Source organism: Diorhabda carinulata, chromosome 4, assembly GCF_026250575.1.
Source record: "Diorhabda carinulata isolate Delta chromosome 4, icDioCari1.1, whole genome shotgun sequence".
NCBI lineage: Eukaryota > Metazoa > Arthropoda > Insecta > Coleoptera > Chrysomelidae > Diorhabda > Diorhabda carinulata.
Genome location: NC_079463.1, coordinates 3,296,588 through 3,312,264, shown reverse-complemented (window position 1 = coordinate 3,312,264; position 15,677 = coordinate 3,296,588).

Sequence of the window (15,677 nt, the reverse complement as noted above, 5' to 3'; positions counted from 1 at the left end):
ACAATTGCTTTCAACGCTTTTATGACTGTTAAAGATGCTATGACAAATGGTGTGGGAAAATCAAATGTTCCCAACATTTCGAAACTCTCGATAAAGAAAATAAAACTCCAATGGAAGACAACTCCATGAACTGATAAGATTTTAATAACATGTAGCAATCTAAACCTAAAAAAGAGAAGCATAGACCTTTGAAGGGATTTTGAATGAGTAGCTCAATTGGATGGAAAATTTGTACTATTGACGATTGAATAAAACGGATTTTCTTGCTGAATTCTTTCATATAGATTGTACGACTTTTTCATTAAACATGACTTTGCCATTTGTCATAATTCAGAAGAATAAAAGTACTCGAACGTCCTGGTGGTTCACCTAACGTAATTCAATACGCTTAAGGTATGTCCTCAAGAGAGTTTTAAGGAGCGTTCAAGCATTACGTAATGCAATTTCGTAACATTTTTTTATTTTAATAAAAAATTAGGCAGGTAGAATCCTCGGAAATTGGTAACCCTTTTCGTATATGTTTTACGGAAAATCCCTGGATTGTATTATATGTTACTTATATTTTTTGAGTTGGTGACGCTTTCGTTTATTTTTCGGGGAATCCCTCGACTGTGTGTACGTAATTTTCATTTTATTATCGACGATCGATGTCAGTATTCATTAAACTTTACATAGAAGTACTGTTCTCAGTGTTGTTAAATGGTAAATGAATATTGTAATGTCCTCGAAAACAATTGATTAGTTCTTGGCATATAAAAGTTGTTATACTAACTTGCCAGCTCAATTGTGTCAAAAAAATTGCAACGAAATTTGGAAAAAGGCTAAAGAACAACTAAAAAACAAAGAAAAGTTTGTTGAACATATAAACGAGGTTATACAAGAGTTGAAGGTGAAGTGCACGAAGAAGTAAGCAACGATGCTTAGTTATTTTACACAAGTAACGTATATATAATCGAAAATCTTGAAAAATTGCGTTAAGTAATACTTGGAACGCTCCCTTAGCTGGATTTAGGTAGATTGCACTACAGAAAAAAAATTGTAATAAGTGTGGTTCCTGAATTACATCCTAACCAAGAAATCTGATGGTTTATAATAATGTTTGTTTATAATTTTTGATTAAATGAAAGAAAATGGATTTTATATTGATAAATGTTTTATTTAACGTCGGCTATTAAGTATGGAATACAATATCAGATAAAAATTCCGCCTCCGTTAACCTCACAAATACGAGTCCATTTGAGCACATTTTTCGTTACATTTTCACACATTTCCTGCGATATTTCATTAATTTCATCACGAATATTTTGTTTGAGTTGCTCCAGCGTTTCTGGTTTGTTTGCATAAACTTTGCTTCCCAGATATCGCCACAAAAAGAAGTCCGGAGCAGTAAAATCAGGCGACCGTGAAGCCAATCGACATCATTTCTTGAAATAAGTTGTTGTGGGAAGAGGTCTCGCAGTAATTCCGTTGTAATCCTGGTTGTATACGATGTGGCACCGTCTTATTAATACCACATGTTAATCAAGCTCAAAGCATTTAGTCGTGGCGTTAAAAAGTTTTCAATCAAATCACGATATCGCTCCCCATTGACAGTTACCGTTCAGTTTTAAAGAAGTAAGGTCCAATGATTCCTCCTGACCAAATTGCACACCAGATTGTCACTTTTAATGGACGCAAAGGTGACTGGCGAATAAATTTGAGGGTTTTCCATTGCCCAGAACCGACTATTCTGTTTATTCACATATCCATTCAAATGAAAATGTGCCTATTCCCTCATGATATGATTTTTTTAATGAAAATCGGGGTTGTCATGGGCGAGCTGTATCATTGGCATTTGTACGGCAGCTTCTGAAAGAAGTTCTTGTGTCAACTGAATCTTAAATGGAAACATTGTCCAAAATTTTGGCCAAAGTTGTTCTTTGAAGACCAAGCTCCTGAGCACGGCGTCTCGAATTGAGGTTGATGGATTGTTTCGAACACTAAATAGCGTAAAACTTTCTTATCGTCACAGTAATCGATGATTGATTTTGATAAAATGTTTTAACGATTAAAACACGTCGGTTTACCGATTATTTTTCCACGTCTCTACCTCACGACTGCCACATATGAACTGTCAACACTGTCAACCGGCGAACACCAGATTTAAAAAAAAAAATAATTCATTTCCCGACTATTGCGAATCCTTTCAATTAACAAGTAATTGTTCGGATCTGTTTCTAAAATTTAAACAGGCGAATCAAATTTCTTGAATAAGACAACTGGGCAATACTTCCTCAAGAAGATAGAGACCTATAAATATTTCCTTGTGCATTGTAAATAACCCTAAACGCGCAGACTACAAACTTATGAATTATTTCACTTCATTTATGCAATATTAAAGATGCAATTTGAATAGAGTTCGCTCTTCTATGCCAATCCGTTCAGTAAATAATTCAATTGTTTGAGAATGGCCTGAGAAATGGTGCCTTGAATGTATTGTTTAATATTAACACAGCTCCTCAAAGTACACTCTAAAGACGCTAATTTTATATCGTCCTATGGATCTTTACAACGGCTCTTATTATTTTTTCAGTATCCGTATTTAAATTAGAGAATATAAGATTTTCGATAATATAACGGTTCAGGAACAGCGGAAAATTATTTATTTTCTTCTAAGATCGATAACATTACAAATTTCTTGTTAACAGTGATATTAGACAGACGGAATTATCAGTTTTTATATTTTCTATAACATAATCATTTAAATTGACAGTTGTTTGTAGAAATTGTCGACTTTAAATTCAACAATAAAATCAACACACACAAACAAAAACCTCGTAAGCTTTTATTTTTTAAATGGGACTAAGAGATGGGGAAAGGTTGGAAAAAGTATATAGAGGTTAAAGGAGACTATATAATCCAATTTGATCCCGGTTGTTTCGGGTTGTTACATTCAAATTGTGCACATAATCGGCATCGGTAACATTTGTTTCTTAAATTGGTACTTTTTTGATCTCCCGCGTAAAGTTTGAAGGCCATAATATCTCAACTATCGTATGATTGTCAGCTGTTTGGGAAAAACAAAGTAGAGCAGCGAGTTTGTTTCAATTTTTTTGTTTCCAACGAAAATATTGAGAAATCGAACGCAAGTATTTGATTGGCACAAAGAATTCAGCTAAAATTATGATATTATATAAGATATAAAACATTTTTAAAAGTATTTTTGAAAATAATAAATTTATAAAATGAAGTAGCTACGCCTATGGTAGATCAATCAAAATTGTCGGCAAGGGTTTTTACATAAGTTTTTATAATTTGCAATTCATATACGTGCATTGCGATCTTCACGTTCCTGGGCGGTACGATTAGATTGATAATTAATTTGATTCGTTGCATTCTTCTACCTAAAATTTGTCCGCCGCCTTATAGGAGACACGTCGAGTATAAATGAGTCACAAACACACTTTTTTAATTTTATAGAAATTTGTGGTTTTCAAATTTAGTAATATCATTGATGCACTTCAAAAAGTCGTTTACATTTCAAGTGACATTTTACCACAGACAATAATTGTCGTGTTTGACTAATGACATCATCGTATAAATATTGACATTGACATTGACATTGACATTGACATTGACATTGACATTGACATTGACATTGACATTGACATTGACATTGACATTGACATTGACATTGACATTGACATTGACATTGACATTGACATTGACATTGACATTGACATTGACATTGACATTGACATTGACATTGACATTGACATTGACATTGACATTGACATTGACATTGACATTGACATTGACATTGACATTGACATTGACATTGACATTGACATTGACATTGACATTGACATTGACATTGACATTGACATTGACATTGACATTGACATTGACATTGACATTGACATTGACATTGACATTGACATTGACATTGACATTGACATTGACATTGACATTGACATTGACATTGACATTGACATTGACATTGACATTGACATTGACATTGACATCGACATTGACATCGACATTGACATTGACATTGACATTGACATTGACATTGACATTGACATTGACATTGACATTGACATTGACATTGACATTGACATTGACATTGACATTGACATTGACATTGACATTGACATTGACATTGACATTGATACTAATACTTTTTTCTATTATAGAAAATAGAAAAATGTTATTTTTAGATTTTTTAAGGCAATTTTCTAAATTTCTATTTACAAATAAATTCATTTTGATTTACCGAAGTTTTAATTACCTTTACATTATTATTATCTACGTTTACGTTATTAAGAAGATGAATATTGAAGTGTGTGTACAAGTAAAATTAAAAATGAAACAGATTTCGCGATCCCCTCGTTTTTTTTGGCTCTAGAAAATCGAAAAATCTTTTGATTTCGACGAATTTTTTTTTAAATCTTCGTTTTTTATGGCGGATTTACGAAAAAAAATATAGGAATAAAAAAAAATGAAGAGTTATATTGGTTTCGGGGCTTTAAATGTTCATGAAAATGCACTAATTCACGTATAATTGTTGATAACATTTTTCCAAATATTCAAAGGAAGTTGTTATATTTTTTTTCATAATCTCCACAAAAAAACGAACAAATTGGAAAAAGAATTATAAAAAAATGGTGATTTATCATGGTTTAACAATAAAAAAATAATAACAATTTTTCTAAAAATTGACCGTTTCTCACATTTAATCTTTTGTACATTTTTTTATAGTAAAATTTTTACCATTAAGAAAATGGTATCTCACTAAGGTTGACTGTTAGAGATAAAAAATGAATAAACAAACATTTCTCAATTTTTTTTGTGTATTTTAACAAAAAAAATATATGAACTGCGTTTGATGCTTTGTAAAAAAGTTATGAACGATTATGTGCGAAGAACTGCGTTTATTATCACATTTAAAATCATAAAACTATGAAATCTTAATATTTTTTTTTCATAAATCCGCCTTAAAAAAAAAATCATCGAAATCGGATGATTTTTCAATTTTCTACAGCAAAAAAATTAGGGGACTGCGAAAGTATAAAATTACCGAGTTCGTAATTGCAGACAAATAAAAAGTTTGAGGAAGCCACGCAAAATCTGTTATCGGGAAAATCTAGACTCATAAGTTTTATTCAATGACCGTTTTTTATTGATGTGTAAGGATATAATTTAAGTAGATCTGTCATAATTAATATTATTGGACGGCAACTTTGACATTTATGATTATTTTTACTAGTTTTTCATTCCATATATGACCATTCATGTTTTTGTTTTTCTCTTCACGAGAAGATACCTAAAATCAAGACAATTTAGCAATGAAAACATATAAAAGGGTCTGAGAAATAAGTAACTAAAGAAACTGATATTGTTTCATCTACATAATATTGATTATACGTAATAAATAAATAATATTTTAGTAGTTGGAAAAATCGAAATGTTAAAGGTTTATGAATTTTTAATGAAATCGTAAACGTATAAACTGACAAGAGGATTTTTCTGCCATACAAATATGAGGTTGTACGAACAATTTTTAAAAAAAATCTACTGAAACTTTTATTAATGCTTTGAAAATTACTGACATTAAATTGAAGGACATGCAACATTTGTGTACAAGTAATTTTTAAAAGTTGTAAGGAATTTATACAACTCATATTCATAGTGATTTCGTGACACTTTATATATTGGAATATTACGGAAAAACTGAGAAATACGAGGGCGTGTTAACTTTTCCAATAAACCTCGGGTTTATAACGGAAAATTTTTTCGCCATACAACTTTTCTGAACCTAACCCGCATCACGTTCATTGGTGTTCGGAAACTGACTAATTAGGTCCTAGTCATATGTTATAATCCTCACAATAGTTCTTCCATTATCAATCGCAGATTGTAAAAACCCTTGCCGACAATTTGGTTTGATCTACCATAGACGTAGATACCTCATTTTATAAATCTATTTTTTCTATAAATACTTTTAAAACGTTTAAACATTATTTTTCATTTCTTAATTTGGTATGAGTGCCGTGCGTATTTATGCAATTGATTTTGGAAGAACTATAAAAGATTTCGAGGAAACAGACCCGTGAATCGCGTCATGGTGCAAGATTGAATCGAGCTGTTTTCTATAACGATATGTCAATTGATTACAGTGCCTACAAATCTGTTGATATTGGACCTATGAACTCAGTTTGTCAATATTAAAAGGCATTGAAATATAAAAATGAAGCCAATGGATTGTGTTTCAGATTTCATTTTACTAGCAGACCCAGCGTCTCGAATAACAGAATAAGTATTGAAAAAACTAAAAAAGTAAAGAATTTACTGTTGGGCGGTACTAAATTCGCCGGGTCAGTTAGTTTAAAAATAGAAACATCTGTGTATCAAGCTCCTACATTTTTGTTATATGAAATTCCAATCCTTGAATAAGCAAACGACATAATTGCGCGTCTGGAAGATACCGGTTACCTGGATGCTTGAATTTTTAGTTAATACTGATCCCATCCTAATATTTCAGGTGTATCTAAGGTTTGTTGGCTCCCTTTTCCACTGCTATTTCGATTCTACCATATTCTGTCTCTTCTGTTTTATCTACTGCAATCTTATTCCTGATTTTTTCTCCATTTATATCTTTCTTCTTGTGTTCATGTCAAGATAAGTAAATCTTTTGACCTGCTCAACAACTACTCAAATGAAATTTAAATACGTTAAAAATCAATCTCCTTCAAAAAGAAATCTTTTTAACCAGTTTTAAGCCATTAAAAATTTAGCATTTACCAGTCAGGATCGTACCAATCTTCAAAAACCTGTTACAATACACAATTAGGTATTAAACATCAACTTAATTCGATCTTTTAGTACTTCATGAATTGATTATGGTGCTTGTTTCATGGTTCATATTGTATGTACATTCAAAAGTCAGTTTAAAAGAGATTCTTATAAAATATATTTACCGACTATATTGAATGTGGATTACAAGCTGCACCAAAACGATACACCATCGTAAATTATTTAAATATATAAATAAAATGTCTACAGACGAACTAAAAATAAAACTGTGAAACGACAGGACATTGCACTTATATTTTTATATTCTGTAGGGGTTAAATATTTATTGACTGTATAAAAAATATGCATATAATTGGACAACTTTGTACTTGTACTTTAAAATACACTAGAATCGATTTTTATAGATATAAGTGTGTGAAAAACATCCTAATTGAGATTTGAATCAACCGAATAATCATTTTGTAAACTACTATTTGCTTTATTTACGTTCTCTAAACTATTTCGTAGATTTTTGTGATAATTTCACGTTGTTGGAAGAGCTGGAATATCTCGATTTTAATAATCGATTCAACCACGACAGTCATCGACATAGAGTCGATTCAATCAACCATATTATAAGTCTAAGGCGCGTTCCATTTTATTTTATTTTAGTAGTGTTCAATTGGAAAGGAAACTGAGAGTGGTACTCACCCAATTAATAAAGTTCGAGAACCAGACGGTTGATTTAGTACCTATCATCATTTAGAGTATTTAGACCCTGCGTCTCAGAATTCGAAGTTCAAGAAAAAGCATTGAAAGAATTCTTTCGGGATTTGTTTACTATGTTTTATTTTCAACAATTTAATAAAGAAACGACACTGTGTTCAAAATTTAGTATAAGGATAAAAGTACAATTGTTATTACGTCGATATATTAATATATAATGAGTACTAAGAGACGCTGAACGGGATTAGTGGTATTACTTTTTCATGGATAGTTGGTTGCACCATTTCTTAAGTAAACTTGAAACCTCAGTGTGATAAATTATTTACGTTATAGTTTGATGTCGATGCTATTTTACCCATAAACGTTGAAATAATTAACCCAATATTGATTTTAAGTTGATTTAAAAATACGATTTTCAAGAAGATGAACAATGAATCTTTATCACTCATATTTATTAATTAAACTAAACTTGTTTGCGCCCACTATTGTCATCAATTAAGCTCATGAAATGAAGTTGCTCTTCATCTAGTTTCTTTAAGCGTAATAAACCTGGTTCAAAGGGAGCCCTGCATAAGTTAGGAACAGATGGTCCTTCGCTTTCTTTATAGCTTTTCTCGGGGTATAATTTGTCTAATGGTGGCAAATTTTTATGAACAATTTCTAACCTTTCAGATGGTATAGTCATGTCCCATGAGGTGGTATCATCAAGTATCTGAGATCTAGTGATTTAAATCGATTATCTCTTGAGACTGATTAGAAGCATCGATTGTTATTTTCTGTTGGTTTTCTTGTGTTTATTCACCAATTTCGTTCTCTAAATTCGATATTCTCCTCAACCCACTGTCTTATTGTAAATTTTTTTCACAAGCTCATGTTTTAAGTCACTTAAATAACATAAAAAAAATATTGTATCATCATTCTCCTTATTATAACTATCTGTAGTTCTATTTCATTCATCGAATGTAAAATATTATACAAAGAACTAATTTTCTCGAGTAAATATTCAGAAATTCTAGTACTGAGTTTATTATTTAAAACAGTGATATTCCAGACAATGGAATTATAATCAGATTAGATACAAATAGCTCTAGATTGTTGTATTTTCCCGGTATAATAGTTACATTTTATGTACACCATTTCGAGAAATATATCTCGAGTTATTGAAATTTACATAGAAGAGGTATTTAAATTCGAAATTAGAATAGTAATAAAGTAATAAAATAGCTTTTAAAGTTATTGTATACATCTACAACGGCTGAAGTAACCAACCCTATTTACATATTTATTTAGATAGAATTTAATACTGTAAACCGTCATCTACGCATGACTGGTGAAGTGTGAAAATGTTCAAACGAGGATTCCTGTCGTTATTTGTAAATTACGTTCTGTTACAAAACCAGTTCGTTTCAATTAAGATAAATAACGCATCGATCAATATGTCCTCGGTCTAATAGTTGAAAGTTCTAAGTTGTCAAATTGCATTGACATCAATTAAGACAATTTTCAACGCTTTTCCAGCCTTTCATTGTCATTTTTATACAACGATTTTGAAATTTCGAGGATATACTAGGCCATTGGCTTCCAAACTTTTTTGTTTCAAAGACCATTTCAAAAATGTTTCTAGATTATTACCAATTTGTGTTGTGGCGAGTTTCAACGACGAAAAAAAAAACTAAACAAATTTCAATTGATTGAACTGTGATATATAGTGACTCACAGCACAAGACCCAATCAATTCACACTAATTTTATTAAGAAAATTTCTTGTGTTGTAGATATTTATTCAAATATATAAATTAATACACTATTATTTATTATTGTTATAAATAAAAACTCTTTAATGGTGATATTTTGAAAAGGATTGAGCGAAACATCGCTTAAATCGTAATTATTTCATAGATGCTATACAATGACGTCACTTGTACTTTTCCTCTCTAGCGAGAAAAAGCCTACAATGAGGCCAGGAAACGTATACTTTGGATAGAGGTAGGCAACTCTTTATACTGGTCATTGCTCTTGAGGATCGTAGGCTATAATTCGGGCCAAAAGTGATGATAATCCTTCGATGATTTATTTGGAGTCATGAACCTCAAATAAATGATATAAAATATTGCATAACTCGATTTGGTGAACAAATGGATGTAAGAAAACTGGTACTGTATCGCATGAATACAATGTACAATAATTGTTTTGATCGATAAATACTGGTAACAATAGAAATAGACAAAGTAGCGACGATGCAGTTTACGTTTACGGCTAGTACAGCGATGCTGTTTAACCATTATAATTAAACAAAACATAGTTTCCAGATGACGACGTACAACGATGCACATTCTAACGTAAATACTAATACAACATTCGAACACGTGCAAATAGTTTGTGTATGAAATGACATTCAGGGCCGTTTCAGTGAATAAAACAAATTCGGAAATTGAAGTAATTTAAACTCAAACGGCACATCGATTGCGATCATCGAGATCCTCGGAATGAGTAATTTCCTCACCTTTGAATTTTCTTTTGAGTATCGTCGCGTGAATCACAATGTCCATCAATTTACTCATCGCCAAACGGGTTCCGTTGAGCTCCATCAAGCCAGCAGCCAAATATTTGGAAAAATTATAAAAAAATATATGATTCGAAAGGATTTTCAATGCTCGCTCTGAAAATCCAAACCCCGAATTTTCTCGTTGATTCGATAAAAAGATATTAATTAAAACCGTAGTTGCAAATTCAGATTAGAAAATATTTTTTATTTCCGGCTCAAAGTTTCCTCTGGGAAAAATAAAAATACCTATCAAATGCTTCTAATTTTCTCTTTTCAAAAATATTTTCCTTTTTGTCTAAAGTATCAGGGAAACCTGAAAAAAAAATTAACTAATTTTTACGCACAGCCCTGTGAGTTGGCTGTACGCATCCGCAGAACTTGATAAATCGCAAAGTCTCCGTGGAATGGATTTTCAGAACAAGCGTTGAAAATCCTTTCGAATCATATATTTTTTTAAATGTTTCCAAATATTTGGCTGCTAGTTTGATGGATCAGTTCAGTTGCACGGTTTTAATTTGGTTTGTGTTTCGAGAGATGTTTAGTACGAAACCAAACCAAACCAAATTTCGGATTAAATCATCCATGACCACCAACCGTATTTTGGAATTTTGCTATAAAATTTCTTTATTCGGTTTAATCGCCAGGAAGCAATGAATAAAATGGTTCATGTTGCGAAATTAATAATGGAAGACTTCAGTGTTCCACAATATTTGTAAACAACAACAAACGCTGTTAGATTCAAACCAGCACTAGCTACGCCTAGTGTACAGCTAGTGTACGCTTTGCTTTGCCCAATAAATGGTTATTACAAGTACCACGAATATGTACACTAATCCAAGGTTACTATAGAATAATGGAAGGTTTGTGACAATAACAAGATGCGCAGTAGACAAGTGCCGTCATCGATTCTTCACAGCTGTAAATTCGTTAGTTAGAAATATATTCGTTAATATAGCCAGATCAGCAAGAGGTAACACACATCCTCATAACTCGAACGTAATGTTAGTGAGGTTCTGTTTGACATAAAAATAAAGGATCCGTCACGGGAAACGGACGTTTTTTGAGTTGGTATTACGCATCCGGTAGGAGTTGGGGAGGGGAGCCGAGGCCAGCACGTCACTCGTCTGACCTTGCAATTTATGCTTGTTTATTTTTCAGTTGCCATCATGCCTTTGTGGAACGTAGAGCATCGCGAAGGTTTATCGTTCCTCGGCATGGAGACGTACCGAGCCGAAATACCATTTTGCGATGAACAACTATAAATTGCAAGGTCAGACGAGTAACGTGCTGGCCTCGGTTCCCCTCTCAAACTCCTACCGGATGCGTAATACCAACTCAAAAAACGTCCGTTTCTCATGACGGATCCTTTATTTTTATGTCAAACAGAACCTCACTAACATTATGTTCGAGTTATGAGGATGTGTGTTATCTCTTGCTGATCTGGCTATACAAACGAATATATTTCTAACTAACGAATTCACAGCTGTGAAGAACCGGTGACGTCACTTGTCTACTGCGCATCTTGTTATTGTTACAAACCTTCCGTTATTCTAGCAAAGATTATATACTCGATAGATCTGCCACTCTGTATAAAAATTTGACGACAAAGTTTGATCCTAGCGACATCTCTCCGACTGGCTGTGTACCAAGAAAAATTTCTATAATCAGAGATTTGATCCAAGGTTCATATCCATGCTAATATCGCGGGAAATTTGAAAATAACTTGAGTAGTTGTCTCAACAAATTGTGAATGAAATAAAAGGATTATGCAAAATACTTTCATTTTGCTAACATTTCAAATTCAAATATTGTTGTTTACAATAAAATATAAATACCTGAAATTAAAATGCTGTTTAAATGGAGTATTTTGTAAAATATTTTGGTTTCATTTACAATTTAAGTGACAACCAGGTCCGACCATCTAAATTACACAATTAAATGGTTTATATAAGATATAGGTAGATGGAATATTGAAACACATGATGGTTATTATAATTTTTATTTTGTTTTTGACATTTTATAACTATATCCAGAAACAAAAAATTTGACTCCACACTTTAGCAGGTTTAATAGGTCTGTCAACAGTGAGATGTTGGCGTGTTTAAAAAATGTTTTTGTTTGTACACGGTACATACAATGGTATATAAAAAACTGGTTTTATAACCATGGTTAATTAATGATTACCGTTGTCTTTCTTGCAGCTTTCCCTATATTTAACATATGCCATATTCGTCACAACATTATAGTCTTTATATTGTTGATCTTTGCCCTTCAAAATTTTATTAATAATACCTATGTAATGAAAGATACATATGTTAAAACTAATATATTTACAAACATATTTACATCATTTTTATGATTTGAACAAAATATTGAGGAAATGTCTGTCAAATCCTCCAAACGAAATATTTGTTTCTTTATGCCTAACAAATTGATTAACTGGGACGAAATTTTATCAGAAAAACTTTTAAAAATATCACAGAATTTTATAAAACATTTTTTTATGAATATAGAATATATTAATGCATTTGCCTTAATTAATTCGTTTGACAATATTATATTTTTACACAAGTGGCATTTGAGACTTTCAAATAATTTATTCGCTACTGAACTTGCCACATAAGGAGTGACAAAGATCTAATCCTGTATATTTTAAGCTTCTATTGAATGGTTTATAAATTGGGACATTGACTATTGGATGAAATAGCAATTCTTTTCCTTTGCATAACTTTTCACTAGGATTCATAAGAGGTTTATTGTCACAATAAATATAAGTACTTACCAGGTAAATGTAGAGTTGGCACTGAAAGTTTTTTTGTCTGCCATTGGGGTTTCTACAAATTGGTTCAAAATGAATATCACATATTCTATGTGATATTATTAATAACTTGGGGTTATTTATTCTTTGCAACCAAATTCTGCAAACGTCTTCATTCGTAGGAATGGAATGAAGTGGAATAAGGATAAAATCATTCAACAAAATTATTTCTTAAATACAAATTAATGAAGTTGGGAAGAAAAGACTTATTCTCGTATAGATATGAACTTGTTTTCAATTTAAATATTTTTATGTTGATAAATAGTAAATATTACACGACAGCATAATTCGCAACAAATAATATTCAATATTCAATAATCTTGGTTGTTTCTCGATGCAGATTGCAACCTAATTTCAGAATTCAGATTGACAAACACTCAAAAATTAATAACACCAAAAAGTAAGCTTTTAGATGTGAGCCAGTAACAAAGATGGCGTTGAAAATCGTCCTGAACTTCTTCTATTCCAGTGCACAGGCCCTGTATTCTAGTAACCTTGCACTAACCAAGGAAAAGTATCTTTCTTTCTATATAAGCTCCATTTTTTCAATGTTTATTTAGAAGTTCTCGTCATATTTTCGAATATTCTCTTTAATCCCTCTCTAAAGATAATCTAGTATGTATTATATCATTTTCCATAGGCACAATTATGATTTTCTATGGTCAATTTAAGAATTACAGAAATTTTATACAATTAAAAACAGACGAATTTTACTCTTGTTAACTCTTTTGAGTCGAGTTATTCTCGTAAATAAAAAAAAATGTGAGCATAAAATATTAAGTTCTTTATATATTTACACTCTCGGATGTGGTCCACGTACGTATAGTCCGTAAGCTGATTTAATATTATCCAATGCGGTTCATATGTATGGTTAGGTTAGATTAGGTTAGGTTAGGTTAGGTTAGGTTAGTCCGTAAGCTGTTTTAATATTATCCAATGCCGTTCATATGTATGGAATAAATTCAAGTCTTGTGGCACCTTGTTGGAAAGGGATTTTAGTCCTCTGTTCAGCAATATGAAGCTTTTCAAATTTGGTGTATTCATAACTGAGAAAATTAAGTCATTTAGATGTTTGTTTAAAGTTATCAAAAGACGTCGGAATCTAGAAGGCTGCTGTCATTTAGATGTTTAAAGTTACTAAAAGATGTCAGTATAATATTTGTGCTCGTATTGAATTTAATTATGGCTCATTTATACTGGACTCAAGACTTTTTAACCATGATTGGTCGTGGTACTAAAACAAGAACTCTGTGAAATTTTTGAATATAAAATAAATTTTTTGGTTTTCGTTATTTGTATCTAAAAAATTTGCCTGAAACAACTTTAAGTATTGTCACAAGCATAGTTTTTTACTGAAAAGATTTCTGATGAATTAGAATTGTAGTTCTTTGAGAATACTAAAAAAATAGATATAGTAAGGCTCCCTAGTGAAATAATATCTGAAAAAGATACTTGTAGCCTATTATCACAGGTACAAGTTATAAAATTACTCAAACAATTTTATTATCTCGTCGTCATTAAAAAGAAATTTGATTATATTATATATTTTAGCGAAATTACCAATCATTGTATTGATGTATTGTATTAATCATGTGCTTTTGTAGTGTTAGAACTGAATAATTGAGAAGTTACAAAAAAATAAAGCGACAAAGTATCTAAAATAACTAAAGTTAAAACGATCTTTCAAATGTTTCTAATGATTCTTAATATATCGAAAATTATCTTCAATACTTTCATTTTTCGATTCTTCTACAAGAATTGAGATCAATTTTAATTGTTTTAGAAGAAAAAAGAAATTATTTTATTCTTATTGAAAAAACGATTCCTTATTGGTTGACGTTGGTCCTAATTAATGTTTGCCTTTTCCTTTTGTTGCTGAACGAGGAATAACTGTCTAAATTTAAGATTCATACTCATACTCATTTTTTTGATTGGTTTTTAAATCTTTCTTTTTTGTTTTAAGTAAGAGGGAAAAATTTTTGTATAATTGCGCACGTACTAACACGTACCAGCTTTTATTTGCTTTTACGGCAATTTATTCTGTGTTCTTTGAGCTCTGTCGAATTATAAAGCCACATATGTCCAGCATTTCTATGTTATAGAATTATAAGTAAATGCGATTTTCAAAATTGAGAATTTTCAACAAGAGAAAACGATTGTGAAACCTTTGATGTTTTCAATGTTTCTCCTCTAACAAGATTTATTTTCATAATATACTCTATATTTTTTTATGGAGAGGAAGAAAATAGAAATAGAATCAAATCATCTCCAAATTTTGTCTCATTAGACCTTTTTATATGTTTCTCTTACTGAATTGTTTTGATTTTAGGTGTCTTTTCATAGAAAAATTGTTTCATAAAACAACTAAAAATTTAAGTTTGAATTTCTGGTAATATTTATACTGAACACATTGTTTACACCAACACTCAGAATTACACTGTCTGACGCGCTTTTCGATAACCAAGTTAAGGTTGATACACACATATCCGTGCCGTGACGGAACGTGACGACCGCACCGTGACCTTCAGTGGAAAAAAAATATCGCCTGGCCAAATTCTTAGTTCTTAGAAAAGTTCAAACATGAACACTGCCCCGATAAGAAAGAAAGCCCTATCTCCGAAGAACAAAATTTTTGCAGGAAAAAAGGAAAACCAATCTCTTCACCTGCATCAAAGTTTGGATACTTTAAAAGGGTTTTGATGTGTAAAAGTTATTAAGAAAAACTGGATTTAGGGCTTTTTATATGAAAGTTTGCTGCTAGTAATAAACAGTCTCAAAAAGCCTTAACTCCCCATATGGGAGTTGGGGCCTTTTA